The 17707-nt window shown below is 45.6% G+C and overlaps 1 long non-coding RNA gene across 1 annotated transcript; it reads right to left on the bottom strand.

Annotated features, from left to right (window-relative positions):
- Positions 1 to 1354: 1354 nt before the first annotated feature.
- On the bottom strand, positions 1355 to 3287 carry LOC127334043 (uncharacterized). Its single transcript, XR_007871882.2, has 2 exons — positions 3105 to 3287; positions 1355 to 1673 (listed from the first exon to the last, which is right to left on the bottom strand). It is a non-coding gene; the product is annotated as an uncharacterized lncRNA (long non-coding RNA).
- Positions 3288 to 17707: the final 14420 nt, after the last annotated feature.

A 17707-nucleotide genomic window follows, 5' to 3' on the forward strand; every position in this document is an offset into this window, starting at 1 on the left:
TGAAGAGATGACTAACTGACTCCGTCACTTGCTTGCATAGAGGACACAACCCACAATTTGGCCACCCGTTCTTTCGAAGCTGGTCCGCGGTCCAAATCCTATTTTGAGTGAGAAGCCATGTGAAGAACTTGACCTTAGGAGGAGCCCAAACCTTCCACACCGACTTGTGAAGGGAGGAGAAAGTGGAGCCCGAAAATTGCAATTCATAGGCCGACTTGGCCAAGTATTGGCCATTAGCCGTGAGCTTCCAAGAAATATCATCGGCGACCTCCTCATATAGATGCACTCCTTGAGGTTTTACCCATAAACCGACAAATTGTGAGAGATGGTCCATGGTGAAGCTCTCATCAAGGATGATCATTCGCACCCAAGCATTGTCCTCCAACGCTTTGTTGACATTCCAAGATTTCCTTTTCGAATAAGCGAATATGAGCGCTGCTATGTCCTTGGGCTTCCTCCCGTCGAGCCAAGGGGCTTCCCAAAAGGGAGTCTTGCAACGTTACCGATGGCAATGGTGGTTGCGGCGTAGAAGATTTCCATGTCCTCCTTGGAGCATGGGTTTTTGGAGCCCGCCCAAATTTTAGAGCTATCTTTCCACTCAAGCCAAGCCAACGAAGACGAAGAGCCGTGGCAAATTTATCCAAGTTCATGACACCAAGCCCTCCAAGCTTCTTGGGACGGCACACAGTTTCACAATTAACTTTGCATTTGGCGCCGGTAGTGGTATCCTTAGCCGACAAAAGAAAAGTCCTCGTGATTTTGTTGATGAACCTTGTAGTACCCGGTGGTAGGACACGAGGTGTGAGGTAGTAGGTGGCTTGCGAAGTGATCACGGATCTAAGAAGAGGTGTGATGTAGTAGTTTTTGGTATAATTGCAGCGAGTTTTGAGGAGATGGGAATTTAATGAGGAGGTGCAGTTTCGGTAAACTAGCGATCACTCCTGCACCTGGACTCGCTCACGGCATTAGTCTTAGACGAAATTTTACATCTTATGCTTAGGATTGGAGGGAGTACTTTCAATCCAACTTCCAATGAAATTAGAACAGAAATAGTCTTCAGGGTTCTGCTTTAGTGGTTTGTGCTCTCTAAAACTCACCGGTGATTAAAACACAAAGATTGGTGAGATTTGCTGGTACCCTTTGAGTTATGTGGTTTTAGCTAGTTTTAGGCGGACCACTCTAGTCTTCATGGCCACTTAGATAAATAATGTTTTTATTGATACTCTGGGTGCACAATAAAATGGGATTTGCTAGTGCTCAGTTAAGTCTTACACCATTTAATTTGCATCGTGATTCGTGCTAGTCATGAAATTATAACTCATGTTGCAACTGAAATTTAATAACAGCATCTGACTAAGAACGAATTTAGTTCTCATTCGATAGAGAAATAGTCACACCCCAACAAAATAGCATATGCATTCCTTTAAATAGGACAAATAGGTCCCTAAATTGGATATACCACACTGCAATTAGAGGCGTCGAAGGATATTTCTATCTGATACATGCGAGCGCTGGTAGCCAGGAGTACCATATTCGTATACTTAGTCATGGAGCTGCACCATGATGGTCACAACCGTAAATAGGAATACATCTGCGTCCAGTATAAGGCTCGCCGTGTACCTCTCCAGCGGCAGTAGGTCTTCCGAGTCCAAACGGTGAAAGTCCTCTGGTACCTGCGTCATATATGTGGTGAAATTGCTTATATTTGATTATTTGCCTAAACTTCAACGTAAAATAAACCAAACCTTTTCTTTTCAAATCTGACTATTTTTGTATGACGTCATTGAATAAAGCGTTAAAGTTTCAGAAAAGAGTTATTTTTGTTTTCACTAAACAATAAACATGGTTTCACAGTTAAAATATTGCACCTATCCGTGTGTGGTTATACTTTGATCCAAGTCAATCTATCCATGTACAAATGGTAGTTTGATCTCAACACCATTCCAAACTGGGATAATTCGTAATCAATCAGAGGTAGTTTGCAACCAAGAAAACAAAAGCGGGAGAAAGCATGCACACAACTTTAGTGCTTCCTCCAACCGATAGCAGGCGTCGTTAAATTAGTAGGTGGTCACCGCTTCGCTTGCACAATGGTATTCTACTGTACATCCTTGCACGGAGATAGCCATCAAAATATAGATGACCATGAAAGCCACCAAGAGCAGCTTGTGGAAAGTCAAAGCCGCTTCCATATGGTCCACGCGTCAAATTCACCAAACAGTTCTTCCATATAATCCCACTCATCAAAATTCAACATGGACCACAAGAGCATCGGGCGTTGAATCGGGATGGAAATGGGTCGGGTCAACCCACCGGGTCAGCGGGCCAACCCAAAAAAACAACAGAGCTACTGGGTCGTGTGGGTCGGCCTCATATGAGAATTGGGACAATAGAGCCAGCACCACAGACCCATTGGGTCAGACCCGACCTGGATTTCGTTTTTTTTTTACCTAGACTTTGTTAGTACACCTCTACTAGCTCTAATTGATTTGTTCCGTTACCTAGCTAGTATCGGCAAATAGTATTGATTAACATTAGACCGATGAAGCCGAACCATCAAGGCTTAGCACACCAATTAGTTCTGAGCTAGCTTAGTCTGCCAATTAGCCATCGGTTCTAGCTTCGTACGCATATTTGGATCAATTAGGTTGATCAGTCTGAGTAACGTAGATGCGGGAAAAGAGCTCTGCAATCATATTATCATTCTTCTTACTTACGTATACAACTATATAATATAATCAACATGTTTTAGGCCAAAAAAGATAAGCTTTGGATCAACCCGCAATACCTATTAGGCTACTAAGGCCACGGACATTTTTTTTAAATAGGTTGGCCCTAGCCTCTCAAATCGGCCTTGAGACCGATAGAACCAGGTCTACGGACAGGTCTGGATGGGCCCATTCCCATCCCGAGTTTGACTCACATCAACGCTGCGAGTAATACTTTAGTTTTGCTTTAAGTTTTTTCTTCTAACTTTAGGGGCAAAGTTGGCACGTCGGCAGTTAGTGGGTATTTTGCAATGGTAGGAAAATAGTTATTGAAAATTTGAAATGAAATGCAGTAATAACTGAATTAATCAAGCAAACGAAAGGAGTGTACCCTACCTCCTTGCACAGAGACGGCCTGGAAAGCAGCGATGAGCATGAAGACCATCTGGAGCAGCGCGCGCAAAGAGAGAGCATTTCGCTGCGTCCTCATGTCTGAATCTTCGATCTGATCTCCCTTCTCACTTGCTATGCTGCTGCTGTACTACGGGCTGTGTACCTTTGTGTTGTGGTTAAGCTGCTTTTATAGAGGCCATGAGTAAACGAGAGGTGCAGCTTCCGTGCCATCCAACACCAAGGGATAGGGCGTTGACGTGAGTCAACTGCATGCCGTGACCCTTCTATTGGCCTCTTTCCGGAATTTTGGTGCGAAGTTGGAACGTTGCTAGTTAGTCGTCAATTTTTTCAGTCCACGATTTGCTAGTTTGCTGGGATATTTTATATTTACAATATTTTTCTCTGATTCTCTATTATTTACCACGTGATCACCACAAGTTAGCTGAAATATTTTATAATTTAACAAACTTTTTTTAAATTATCTATTATTTTCCACATGACCATTACATGTCAGTGACGAGAAAATGATAATCATGTAGCAAATAATAGAGATGTAAAGAAAAATGTAGTAATTATAAAATGCCCGTGCCATTTCTTTCGGGACATGCTGATAAGCCACTAGACACAAACAAAATCAGGATCGAGCTGTGATTGCCGTTTCTGGTATCAGCATTCAGCATTATGGTTGATAGACTAACTTCAGTACGCACCATAATGGCATCACCGAGACAAGCAGGGTTAAAATCAGTTACACGCAGAAATTAAAACTACTCCTTCCATTCACTGATATAATATAAGATATTTTAGCTTTTTGTAGTTCATCTATTTTGGTATGTATTTAGTCTACTTTTAGTATGAAGATTCACTCATTACAATATGTATCTAGTTCACTTTAAAATATGTAAAACATGTTATATTTCCGAATGAAGGGAGTACTAGCTAAATGTCAGTGTGTAGCAACCGAATACCGAAATTGCATTTAAACCTAGAATTGATCAAAGGGTATCTGCTTCAAGAACCGGCATATAGATGATACCCGTGCATAGTTTTAATACTCATTTTCCTCGCGGTGCGCCTTATTCTAGTAGGTACACCATCTAATGTTTAACATAGCATGCTAAAATAAATAGCGGCAGCTTTCCCCAAACTGTGTATACATCGTGTTAGTAGGTGCTATATTTTAAAAGTGTTTTACAAAATATTATATATAGCTTAAAATATAGGATTTTAATCCAAAAGTGATAGATTTATGGGTAACACTCATGCAGATGTGCACCTCATATCTAGAAGTTTTAATTACACCTCGTTTTGAATTAAATTAACTTGAGTATGTTGGACAAGTATAGAACTTTTCAACAAAATAAAACTTGCAACAAAGGAAAGATCCATAGAGGATTGCGCTTTTTCTCGTTGGGAGCATTTACATACTGCTATTTACTTCCAGTACCTTATTTTATTGCAAAATATACACTCAAAACAGGAGGTTTTTGGGTTGAAATTTTGCAAAACTCGTTTTTTTTCAAAAATTCGAAAATGACACCTATAGTAGTGGACAGTGCAAAGATTTCAAAACCTCCGAATATAAGGTATTTCAAGTTGAAATTTTGCACATACGTGGATCCCAACATTACTTACATCAAGATTTTTTCTCAGATTTTTTTAAAACTTGAAAGTATCATTTTCGAATTTTTGAATAAAATGTGCTAGGTGTAGCTTGAGCTACAAAAATCGACGCCCGGTCTACACTTTCGGGCACAATGGTCTGTACTTATTATTTTAGACACCCATATGTATGGCGTCCTAGTTTTGACGCACGATGGCCCCAGAGCAGGACGTTGTGGTCCCGTAGTGCGTGATCCTCTACGGGCATGAGCAATGGTGGCATACACAACTAGCTGCTCCATGTAAAAAAGTTGTAAGAAGCAACATGTTAAATTTTATCTCTCCAATGGAAGCTACAACTGTAGTTAGGAAAAAAAGAGAATGGACCCCACAAATATGACACTATGTATCTCTTTCTCTCTCCAAAAAGCATGTTTTTAGGACTGAAGATCCCACTTCTTGAAGAGGAGGCTGCCTCCTCATCTGAACCTACTTTGGACCACTCGGACCTAGTTAAAGGTGTGAAGCAGCACCTCTAGGGCAGTGCATTGGGCATGCCCTACTTACGCTTCCCCTGCATGACGTGCTCATGCATGCTACGCCGCCAGAAACACGAGCTCAAAAGCTTCCAGCACCGCAAACTTCATCACCGGCAGCATCTGACCAGCCCTTTTGAATTTATTCTTGTTGGCACCTATGAACGGCGCCGCCCTGGCTTTGCACACGATGTCTCCAGCTGTCGTAGTTGCCGGAAGGTAAGGTGCCGCTCATCTTGTCAGGCGGTGAGCGACTTCGCCAAGGACTTCTCTTGAGCGACCAAAATCTTACGACGGCTCCGTGTCGGTGCACCTTGCACTACGGGAAAAACTGCAGTTGCCGTGCATTGCATCTTTGCCTGTGTTTCCGCACGGCAAAGATTTCTTTGCCGTGCGCACGTAGAAAAACGCACGGCAAAGATTTTGGCCACGACAAACACAGACACGAGCGCACGGCAAAGATTTGATTCACGGCAACGATGGAAGAGAGCGCACGGCAAAGAAAGTTGCACGGCAAAGGACCAACATAGCGCACGGCAAAGATAGGCTACACAGCAAAGACGCTGGCACACGGCAAAGCACAAAAGGCATCGCCGTGCACGCCTTTGCCTAGTGTTTTTAACAAACGCACGGCAAAGCAAGTCTTTGCCTAGTGTTTTTAACAAACACACGGCAAAGCAAGCCTTTGCCTAGTGTAAGCGCACGGCAAAGATGTAAAAAACTGGATTTCTTCTCAGCTCAAAAGGTGTGGCGTGGTATAGTTATCAACAAATGAACGCTTAGCTCAGTGGCAAGGTTGCACGCTTTCTCTACTCTGCGTCCTAGGTTCGAATCCCAGACCGATCAGTTTGGAGTTTTTTTTAGATAAACCATATTTAGCACACGGCAAAGAAGCAACCTTTGCCGTACGGCGTCGCACGGCAAAGAAGCAACCTTTGTCGTGCGGTTTCGCACGGCAAAGACCTTTGCCGTGCAACATTGGCGAGGCGCACGGCAAAGAAGCATTTGCCGTCGATTGCTTTACCGTGCGATCTCTGCCGTGCGGCAACGCACGGCAAAGCCTTTGCCGTGCATATAAGGCCATTTGCCGTGCAAATAGTTGCACGGCAAATAAAGTTTTTCCCGTAGTGTTGTATGACTTTTCAGGTTCAACTATATAAGAGATCTGCTAGAGATGCTCTTGGAACCACTGGAAGCCCATCCCTTGCCTCATCAAACCGAGAATGAAATGTGTTCGTACATGTTTTTTTACCTCTGACCAATCCATCACAACAATGTGACCAGTTATTCAAAATAATTTACTATTTTCACTCGAGCACTTGTGATCCAACAATGTGACCAGTTATTCAGTTACACCAACAATACAACTTTTCATGTGCCCACCATCTTACTCCTCAGATTATATCACGTTGCACATCGTGGATCTTAAGAATCACATAAAATAATTCGTCTCGTATCCATATGCACTAGGAAATTTATGGAGAGAAATTTCGCATGCATTTAGTCATATGCTTATCTCTACATTGATATCTGTGTTTTTCAGTAAAATATCATCTACTCTACCTTCCTTTAAACATGGAAGCACTGGTGGAAAAAGGGGCTTTGGTCGCGGTTCGCAACTGCCATTAGTCGCGGTTGCGCAACCGCGACCAAAGTAGCGCGACTAAAGGCCCCCCCCCTTTAGTCGCGGTTCCTTACGAACCGCGACTAAAGGCCCGTCCACGTGGGCCGCAGGGGAGCGCCAGGGCGGAGGACCTTTAGTCGCGGTTCTTCTGGCCAACCGCGACTAAAGGCCTCCGCAGGGTTTAGGGTTTAGCCCCCCTCCCCCTAAATCTGGTTTCTTTTTAATTTGTATTGTTTTATTTCTTTTGGGTTTTAATTTTGAAGGAGTTTCACATATTCTACGGTACTGTATACATACATGCATATGAATGTACAATTTCAAACAAATTTGAAATTAGAACCAAAAAGAATTCAAGAGGAATATACAATATATATTCAATATCGGATGACCATATACAATATATATTCAATATCGGATGACCATATACAATTTTGAACAAGTTAGTTACAAATTCTGGTGCATATAAAGTTCTACGTCATCGTAATAGTGTTCTCCTCTAGGATCGATGACTTCCCTCGCCAACCATCCAGCTAGTTCCTCTTGAAGTGGTCGGAAGCGAGCTTCTGGACTAAGCGTCTTCCGGAGGTTATTCCTCAGGATGTTGTTCTCACACGTCTGGTCCCGCTCATTGCAGTATCTCCGGATCCTCTCACAAACATAGTATCCACATAGATTGGTCCCCGGTGGCTGAATATCCCCAGTCGTCCGCACTGCCATTTTAAAATGTAGCTCTTTTTTGAATTCACCGACCTTGGTATCTACGAACCGTCTCCAAACCCTACGAAGCAAAGAAAATTAAATAAACAAGAGAGTTATTAATTAGTTACTTGATATTAGGAAATGATGAACGAAATAGGCCGATCGATATAGAGCGCAAATGAATGAAAATAATTACTTTTGCATCATTTTTCTCATGTCGCCCCAAAGCGCCGGATCCATATTCAGAGAGTCGTGGACGAGAACTGAGGAGGTCTGAACTTTAATTACCATAAGAATCCAGTGGAACCTGCGGACACGATACATGCACAGTCATGCATAACTCATCGATTAGCCACATACCATGCATGGAGTAAACAAAAGAGAATGTGCTCAAGACAGAAACACTCACCCAAAATGGTAAGGAAATAGAATATCACTTTTAAATTGCTGTTTTCTAATAAACCGCCACAGGTCATCCTCCACGTCGGCGGGGTGGTGTTCTAACACATGTGAATTAACGATGTGTGGGTCAATGAACCCAACATCATGGATGTTCCTTATTCGCATTTCCCGCTTCTTCATTCTGCATAATATATAGCGTACACAACAAGATAGTTAGGACAATATATATATATATATATATAGTGCAGGCCGGCAATGAACGAGATGGGGTAGAAATTAATAAATCACTTACAGAACGTAGCAACTGATGATAGATTTGTCGAGGTCGCGCAGATTGAACAGCTGGAACAATTCACTCAGAGGAATTTGTACCCAGTAATGTTTGAAGTGATGCTCATATTTAACTTCCGCATAGATATAGTCTTTGGCGTTTTCATGTTTTATGTAACCCTTGTACCAATTTAGCAGACCTTTCATTTGTCGAGGTAGATCCTCTTCCTGCGCAGGCTCGATGAGAGGGCCATTCTTCACATATGTAAATACTACGTCCTTCATTGGCGCCTCATCAAGGCCTAACAGTGCACGAAGAGTGATACCTAACTCGGCCGCTTGTTCTACGGCACTCGTTACGGCAATCCATGTGCTGCCGCAGCTGCTATGATATCGGGGGCATCCGGACCGGCGGCTTGCACTATGAGCGGGGCGATCGATTGTTTACTTTGTTCCCCGAGCTGGGCAACTTCTTTCCCCCTTTCTAATTTTTTCTCGGCCTCCAAGGCTTTCTTCTCCGCCAACTCTTTGTTCCTCTTGAACTCGAGTGCTTGCCTACGAAGTTCACGTAAATAGTCGTCAGGCAGATTCTTCGCGGCTTGGGACGGTGTGTTCAAAAATGACTTAGCCCACTTCTTTTGCTCATCGTAAAATGCGGCTTGGGCTCGCCCTCTCTTTTCTTCTTGCACTCCTCCTTCCATTTCTCATGCTGAGCAGCCACGGCCGCTGCATTTTCCTCGACACTAAGTTCCCAAGGCCTCGGGATGAGAGGCTTCAGTGATGGCTCTGGTATCTTTGTTTTCTTAGGTACATAAGGGTCCGGGTTAATAACCCAGGACTGCTTCTGCTTCTTCGCCGGAGGTGGATTGGGGGGCGGTACCGGTGTCTGATCACCCGCCGGACAAGGACTGGGGGGCGGCGTCGTCGGCTGACGTGAATGAGGTGTATTAGGTGAAGCACCACCGCCACCGTCACCGCCACCGCCACCGTCACCGCCACCGCCACCGTCACCGCCACCGCCACCGCCACCGTCACCGCCACCGCCACCACCACCACCGTACGGGGGTGGACTTGTTGGCGCCTCACCTGGAAACTTGATAAATTTCTTCTGCCATAGAATGAACTGGCGCTTGACATCTCCAAGTCTTTTCACCCTTCAGGTGTAGCAATGTCAATGTCCAGGTCCTCAAACCCTTGGACTATCTCCTCCACCGTGACACGAGCATAGCCATCTTGAATGGGGTTGTTGTGGTGGAGTGCTCCAGGTGGCAAAGCACTGCCGATGGCTACCTTCATGGACATGTTCCCGATAGGATAATACAGATGACATGCTTTCATCTCCTTTATATCGTCCACGGGGTAGCGAGGAGGCTCCGGTGCAGTAATTTCGACCACCAGAGGCTCCGGTGCAGTAATTTCTATCGTCGGTGCACCAGCCGGTGAGGCCTCCGTGGAAGCCACGCTGCTTCTTCTCCGCTGCTGGCTTCCGAGATCCATTGGATGATCTTCAGCATGCTGCGCCCGAGCTGCATCTCTTTCGGCGACTAGTACACTCACGGTTTTCTTCATCACATCCATTTCCGTTACCAACTTCGCCACAACATCTGCATCCCGATCCATCTTTCTCTTACGGCTTCTGTAACCGTACGGGTCATCGTTCTGGGGGAACCCTATTTTCCACGGAATGGGCCCCATGCCTCGTATACGTCCTCCGTGTTCAGGATTCCCGAGGGCTTTTGTCAGGGCGTCGTTCTCTCTGTTGAACCTGATCCTCCCCTCTTGAGCCTCCCTCATTGCCTCAATAAGCTTTTGGGTGGGTGTAATTATTTTGCCCTGATAAACACACTCCCCTGTCTCCGGGTTCAGCGATCCCCCATGCCCGTACCACCAGCTTTTGGCCCTTGGGTCCCATCCCTCCGTACCTGGACGGATTCCTCGCGCCCTCAGCTCGTTCTCCATCTTCTCCCACTTAGGCTGCCAAAAGCGATACCCTCCTGGCCCCATTTTATGATTGTACTCCTTCTTGGCCGCATTTTCCTTATTTTTTTTCGATAGTTCAAGGAACTGCTCCGATTTCTTTTGCTTCACAAATTCTGGCCAATCATGTTGCAGTTTCTCATATTGTCCTTTGAAATCCGGAGTCTTGCCCTGGTTGACAAAGTCATGGGCTAGATTTTGCTTGTATTTCCGGAATGCGTTGGCCATCCTAGAAAGAGCGAACTGTTTGACTAGCTTGCGCCTCTCCTTGTTTTCCGCAATCTTGTTACCCTCCTCATCGTATTTGCGGTATTCCGGAGGTAGAACGAAATGTTCCATAAGCTTGTTGAAGCAATCTTTTTTTTCTCTTATCGACAAAAGTGAAACCAACACGTGCCTTCTTTGGCTCATTCCACTCTGGCGGGTGATCGAGACGTTGTCTCTAACAACGGCTCCGCATTGGCTGACAAACTTGGTGGCGTTCTTGCTGGGCTCCAGCGGCCTGCCGGTTGCTTCGTCGACAACATCGATGGTGCATGTTTCTCCTGCTTTCATCATCTTGGTTGCGCCACGCTTTGACGACGTACTCGATTTTTTCGACGATCCGGCCGAGGGCTAAAATAAGAAAGAGAGTCGCGCGCGTTAGTACACACACATTTATTCAAATCAGTTAGTTGTATCACCAGACGCTCAATATGTATATATATATACCTCGGCGCCGGAGGTGGTTGCTACTTCCAATTGAAGATCGTCGTTTATCGACGTTTCTTCGGCATCATCTTGCTGACGGCGCCCTTCATCTTCACCCTCAAGGTTCAGATAAGAAGAGATATCATCTTCTTCTTCTCCGGTCGGCACAAATGGAATATCGCCATTTATGATGCCGAACATATGGTCTTCAGCGTCCTGATCATAGTTGTCCGTAATCGGGTCAGCTCTATCGTCCGCCATATGTCAGTCCTGAAAACATGTAGTCAAAACAAATTAATTGTGTATATGCCAGCATTATCACATCTCTTCTACATATAAAGAGAGAGGGCGACGAGGGAGGCGAGAGGGGGGACGCAGTGATCGCGTGACCGAGAGAACGGTGGTGGTGGCGAAAGGCCGGTGGCGAAAGGGCGGTGGCGGTGACGAGGACACATAACCCTCGCCGCCCCCTCTCGATCCCAAAAAAACACCACGCGTATACGGAGGGGGCGACGAGCGCTGCCGGCCCCCTCCGTATTCGCGCGGTGGTTAAGTCAAATTTTAGTTAAGTCAAAAAATTTAAGACAAATTTTTAAGTCAAATTTTGAGTTCTTTTAAAAGTGAAAAAATACAAATAATATGTTAAGTTATTTTGAGTTCTTGTAAAATTTAAGTCATATTTATTAAGTCAAAAATTTGTAGACAAAATTGTTAAGTTTTAATTTTAAAGTCAAAATTTAGTTAAGTTAATTTTTTGTTAAGTAAATTTTTTAGTTAAGTTAATTTTATTAAGTTTTAAGTTTGTTAATTACAAAGTTTTAAGTTTTAAGTTTTTGTGAAGTTAATTACAAAGTTTTGTTAAGCATAGTTAAAATTAAAAATAACAAACAAAACATAAAAAAAAGAAAAAAAATTCGGCGGCGCCCTCTCGATCTCTCTTTCTCTCCCTCTCTGTAACGTGCGCGTGTGTGGCCGGCCGGGGCGGCGCGTGCGGCGAGTGCGGCGGCGGCGCGGGCACGCGTGGCGGCGGCGCGCGTGCGGCGCGCGCGTGCGCGGCGGCGCGTGCGGGCCGGGCGGCGGCGCGCGCATGCATGCGGACGAGAGCGACAGCGGCCGGCGGCGCGCTGAGGAGAGACGACACACGTCGGCGCCGTCAGCGTCGAAGGGCGGGCGGCGGCGTCGCCGTGGTCGTCGGCTGCTGTCGCCGGCGGTCGTCGTCGGCGGTCGGCGGCTTGGGCGTCAGCGTTGGCGCGGCGACGTTGGCGGTGAGCGGCGACAGCACTTCGGGAGAGATTCGACGAAAACCGCGCGGAGAAGAAGATGGGCGGCGGCGGTTCGGGCGCGCTATATATAGGGAGCGACCTTTGGTCGCGGTTGGTGTGGCCAACCGCGACTAAAGGTACCCCTTTAGTCGCGGTTGGCACACACCAACCGCGACCAAAGGCGTTTTCGCCGAATTCCAGCGTTCGCGGAAGTAACCTTTAGTCGCGGTTGGCCAGGCCAACCGCGACTAAAGGTCCTTTTCAAAATTTATTTTCATTTTCAAAATGTTGGAAATACATATAATATATCAATAAATTCAGAAAAATATAACTAATTCAATTCAAAATCTGAAAAATACATATAATATATCAATAAATTCAGAAAATTAAAACTAATTCATTTAAAAATCTTAAAAATACAAATAATATATCAAAAAATTTAGAAAAATAAAACTAATTCATTTAAAAATCTTAAAAATACAAATAATATATCAAAAAATTCAGAAAAATAAAACTAATTCAATTCAAAATCTTAAAAATACATATAATATATCAAAAAATTCAGAAAAATAAAACTAATTCAATTCAAAATCTTAAAAATACAAATTATCAAAAATTCATAAAAATAAAATTAATTCAATTCAAAAGTTCGTTGGCCCCCTCTTCCCGCCTCTTTCCGCCGACCCCCTCTTCCCTCCTCGTCTTCCCGCCATTTCTTCCCTGTCTTCCCGCCTCTTTCTTCCCGCCAATTGTTTCCCGCCAATTTCTTCCGGCCTCTTTCTTCCCGCCAATTTCTTCCCGCCACTTTCTCCCCGCCTCTTTCTTCCCGCCTCATGTCTTCCCGCTCCCATTTTTCCCGCCATTTGTCACTACATATAGGTAGCCCGGCTTGGCCAGCATCACATCTCTACAATCTCTCATCACTCTCTCATGGCTTCCGCCGCACCCACTCTAACCTACCAGCAGGTGGAGGAGCTTTGCGCCTCGAACTACCCTTGCCCTCCGGGCTACCGCGTCCCTGCCGGCTGGAGCCTAAGCGCCGGCGGCGGCGTGCCGGTCCCTCCCGTCCCTCGGGGTACTGGTGCGCCGGGCGGCCATCACGAACCACTACTACCTCGACCTCACGCCGGAGCAGCGGATGAATCCCCGCTGGCATCCCGATAACCAGCATACTTGGGACGCCTTCTTCATCAATCGGCGTGAGAGGGCGCTCGCCAGGTATGAGGAGGACGGTCTGCCTCCTGGAAACTTCCACGAGGCCGGCCGTCGGCTATGGTGGTACGGCCGGACTCTGCAGAGCGTCATGGACTACATCACGGCCGGCGATATCCCCCGCCTGCGCTACCCTCAGTTCGAGCCACGAGCGCCGCCCGACGACAGCGACGACAGCAGCGACGACGACGCCGGCAACTTAGAAGGCGACGACTACCAGTACAACGGCGGCGGCTATGAAGACTACGAGTATGCATATTATACGCCTAGGCAGGAGTATGACTAAATCACTCCAAATTTCATGTATGCAGGAGTATTACTTAGTCACTCCAAATTTCCTATATGCAGGAGTATGACTTAGTCACTCCAAATTTCATGTATGCAGGAGTATGACTTAGTCACTCCAAATTTCATATATGCAGGAGTATGACTTAGTCACTCCAAATTTCATGTATCATCAGTGCTATCTCGAGTCAATTGAATCATTCAAAAATGGACACCAAACACATCACGGGTAATATAATTCACATGATTCATTCAACAAAGTTTGGTACAATTAATAAATTATTACACATCATTTCTTCCCTTGTGTCCCTGCTTGCTTACGATTGTGCCGTATCCATGGAGCATCCTCATCATTTAACTTAATGCTTGGGTCGGTGTTCACTTTGAAGGGCGGAATTTCAGCAAACATATTATAATCTTCTGACATGTCTGTCTTGTCCTCCACTCCCACGATGTTTCTTTTCCCTGAAAGAACAATGTGGCGCTTTGGATCATCGCATGATGTACTGATCGTTTTCTTATCTTTCCGTTTCCTCGTTTTGCTACTCATGTCCTTCACATAGAAAACCTGAGCGACATCTTTCGCTAGGACGAATGGTTCGTCAAGATAACCAAGATTGTTGAAATCCACCATTGTCATTCCGTATTGCTGGTCCACCTTTACCCCACCTCCTGTTAGCTTGAACCATTTGCACCGGAACAAAGGGACCCTAAAGGAGGGTCCATAGTCAAGTTCCCATATCTCCTCTATGTAACCATAATATGTGACCTTTTGCCCATTCTCGGTTGCTGCATCAAAGCGGACACCACTGTTTTGGTTGGTGCTCTTTTTATCTTGGGCGATCGTGTAAAATGTATTCCCATTTATCTCGTACCCTTGGAAAGTCGTTATAGTCGAAGATGGTGTCTTGGCCAACATGTACAAACTGATCTACAACCTTATTGTCACTCATTAAATGTTTTCTCAACCAACTGCCGAAAGTCTCCATGTGGGCCTTCCTAATCCAGGATTCGGGCTTCCCGGGGTTGTCCGAGCGTAAAATATTCTTGTGTTTCTCAAAGTACGGAGCCACCAAGCTGGAATTGGTCAGAAGCGTGTGGTGTGCTTGATCGAGAGAATGGCCGTCCATACATATCATTGATTTCCTTCCGATCGTGCCTTTTCCACTTAGTCTCCCCTCGTGCCGCGATTGAGGAAGACCAATCGGCTTAAGGTCAGGAACAAAGTCAACACAAAACTCAATTACCTCCTCATTTCCATAGCCCTTGGCGATGCTTCCTTCTGGCCTAGCACGGTTACGAACATATTTCTTTAATACTCCCATGAACCTCTCGAAGGGGAACATATTGTGTAGAAATACAGGACCGAGAATGGAAATCTAATCGACTAGGTGAACCAGGAGGTGCGTCATAATATTGAAGAAGGATGGCGGGAACACCAACTCGAAACTCACAAGACATTGGATCACATCGTTACCGTAACCGTGGTAGAACTTACGGATTGATTACCTTCGAGAGATTGCATTGAGGAATGCACATAGCTTCACAATGGCTACTCGAACATTTTCCGGCAGGAGCTCCCTCAAAGCAATCGGAAGCAATTGCGTCATAATCACGTGGCGGTCGTGAGACTTCAGGTTTTGGAACTTTTTCTCCGCCATGTTTATTATTCCCTTTATATTGGACGAGAATCCTGACGGGACCTTCATACTGCTCTGCATTCAAAAAAGATGACCTTCTCTTCTTTGGTCGAGCGTAGGCTGGCACGACCTTGAAACCGTTCCGGATGCAGGTCATCAGGGTCTTTCAAACTTTGCTGGTCCTGCCGTGCTTCCTTTGTATCATTTGACTTCCCATACACGCCCAAGAAGCTTAGGATGTTCACGCAAATATTCTTCGTAACGTGCATCACGTCGATTGCAGAGCGGACTTCTAGGACTTTCCAATATTCTAGCTCCCCGAATATAGATTTCTTCTTCCACATGGCTACGTGCCCGTCTGCTCCCTTCGGAACTGATTGTCCGGCCGGACGCTTTCCAAAGATGACTTTCAAACCCTTGACCATATCAAATACCTCAGCACCGGTGTGTTCCGCAGGCTTCGACCGGTGATCTGCCTTGCCGTTGTAATGCTTGCCTTTCTTTCTTCGGATGACCTTTCGGAAGAAATCGACGATGCCCAAGGTACACGTTCTTCTTACAATTTGGCAAATGTACACTTTCGGTCTCATGTAAGCGGTGCGTGCATGCATTGTATCCCTTATTTGACAGTCCCGAAAGGTTACTAAGAGCAGGCCAATCGTTGATGGTTACGAAAAGCAACGCTCGTAGGTCAAATTCCTCTTCTTTGTGCTCATCCCACACACGGACACCAGGTCTGCCCCACAGCTGTAAAAGTTCATCAACTAATGGCCTTAGGTACACATCGATGTCGTTGCCGGGTTGCTTCGGACCTTGGATGAGCACTGGCATCATAATGAACTTCCGCTTCATGCACAACCAAGGAGGAAGGTTGTAGATGCATAGAGTCACGGGCCAGGTGCTATGGCTGGAGCTCTGCTCGCCAAAAGGATTCATGCCATCCGTACTTAGACCAAATCTTATGTTCCTTGCGTCAGCTGCAAAATCTTTGAACTCTCTGTCGATCTTTCTCCATTGCGTTCCATCTGCGGGGTGTCTCAACTCCCCGTCCGACTTACGGTCCTCTTTGTGCCATCGCAACAACTTGGCATGCTCTTTGTTCCTAAACAGACGTTTCAACCGTGGTATTATAGGAGCATACCACATCACCTTGGCGGGAACCCTCTTCCTGGGTTTACGGCCCTCAACATCGTCACCGGGGTCATCGCCTCGATCTTATAACGCAATGCGGTGCATACCGGGCATTCATTCAAATTCTCGTATTCACCGCGGTAGAGGATGCGATCGTTGATGCATGCATGTATCTTCTAACCTCTAAACCTAGAGGGCAGACAACCTTCTTTGCTTCGTACGTAGTGGCGGGCAACTCGTTATTCTTTGGAAACATATTCTTCAACATTTTCAGCAAGTTTTCAAATGCCGAGTCAGCTACACCTGCCTGTGCCTTCCATCTCAGCAAATCCGGTGTGCAGCCCAGCTTTTTCAGACCATCATCGCATCCGGGGTACATGCGCCTTCCCGTGATCCTCTAACATGCGATCCAAATTCTCCCTCTCTTTTTCAGTTTCGCAGCGTCTCCGTGCATCAGCAATGGTCCGACCAAGATCATCAACGGGATCATCACGTGCCTCTTCTTCACCTTCCCCTTCACCTTCCCCTTCACCTTCAGCATCCTCCATGAAAGTATCACCGAAATGAGCAAGATAGCTTTCATCATTGAAATCATCCCCTTCTTCATCTTCTTCCATTATAACCCCTCTTTCTCCATGCTTGGTCCAACAATTATAGCTTGGCATGAAACCATGCCGAAGCAGGTGCATGTGAACATCTCTTGAGGAAGAGTAACCATTCTGATTCTTACATTTAACACATGGACAGATAACAAAACCCCCCTGCTTGTTCGCATTGGCCACTACGAGGAAATCTTTCAAACCCGCATCGAACTCGCCGGAGAGTCGGTTACCGTACATCCATTGTCGATTCATCTGCATTATTATAATATAAAATATATAATTAACCATCATGCATTTGTTAAACTAACTAGCTACAAACAATATAAATTAAACAATGAACTACACACACATGCACATTTTATCAACGACACATCAAAGGTTCAAGTTGCTAACCGCGATCGAGGAGGAAAAAATAAATGAGAAAGCTCAAGTGTGGCTCCAACACTTCATATCATGTTTGTTTCATGCTCTTGGGGCATTTCATCAAACACCTTATGTGCATAAGAGGAACCAAAAGCAAACCTAACACCCACTTGTGAAGCTTGTGAAGAGAATGGCACCAAATGGCTAAGTGTTGGCTGCTGGATGGGTATATATAGGGGAGGGGCTTTAGTCGCGGTTGGCCTGGCCAACCGCGACTAAACGCCGGGCACCTTTAGTCGCGGTTGGCCTGG

The sequence above is a fragment of the Lolium perenne genome, chromosome 2 (genome assembly GCF_019359855.2).
Source record: "Lolium perenne isolate Kyuss_39 chromosome 2, Kyuss_2.0, whole genome shotgun sequence".
NCBI lineage: Eukaryota > Viridiplantae > Streptophyta > Magnoliopsida > Poales > Poaceae > Lolium > Lolium perenne.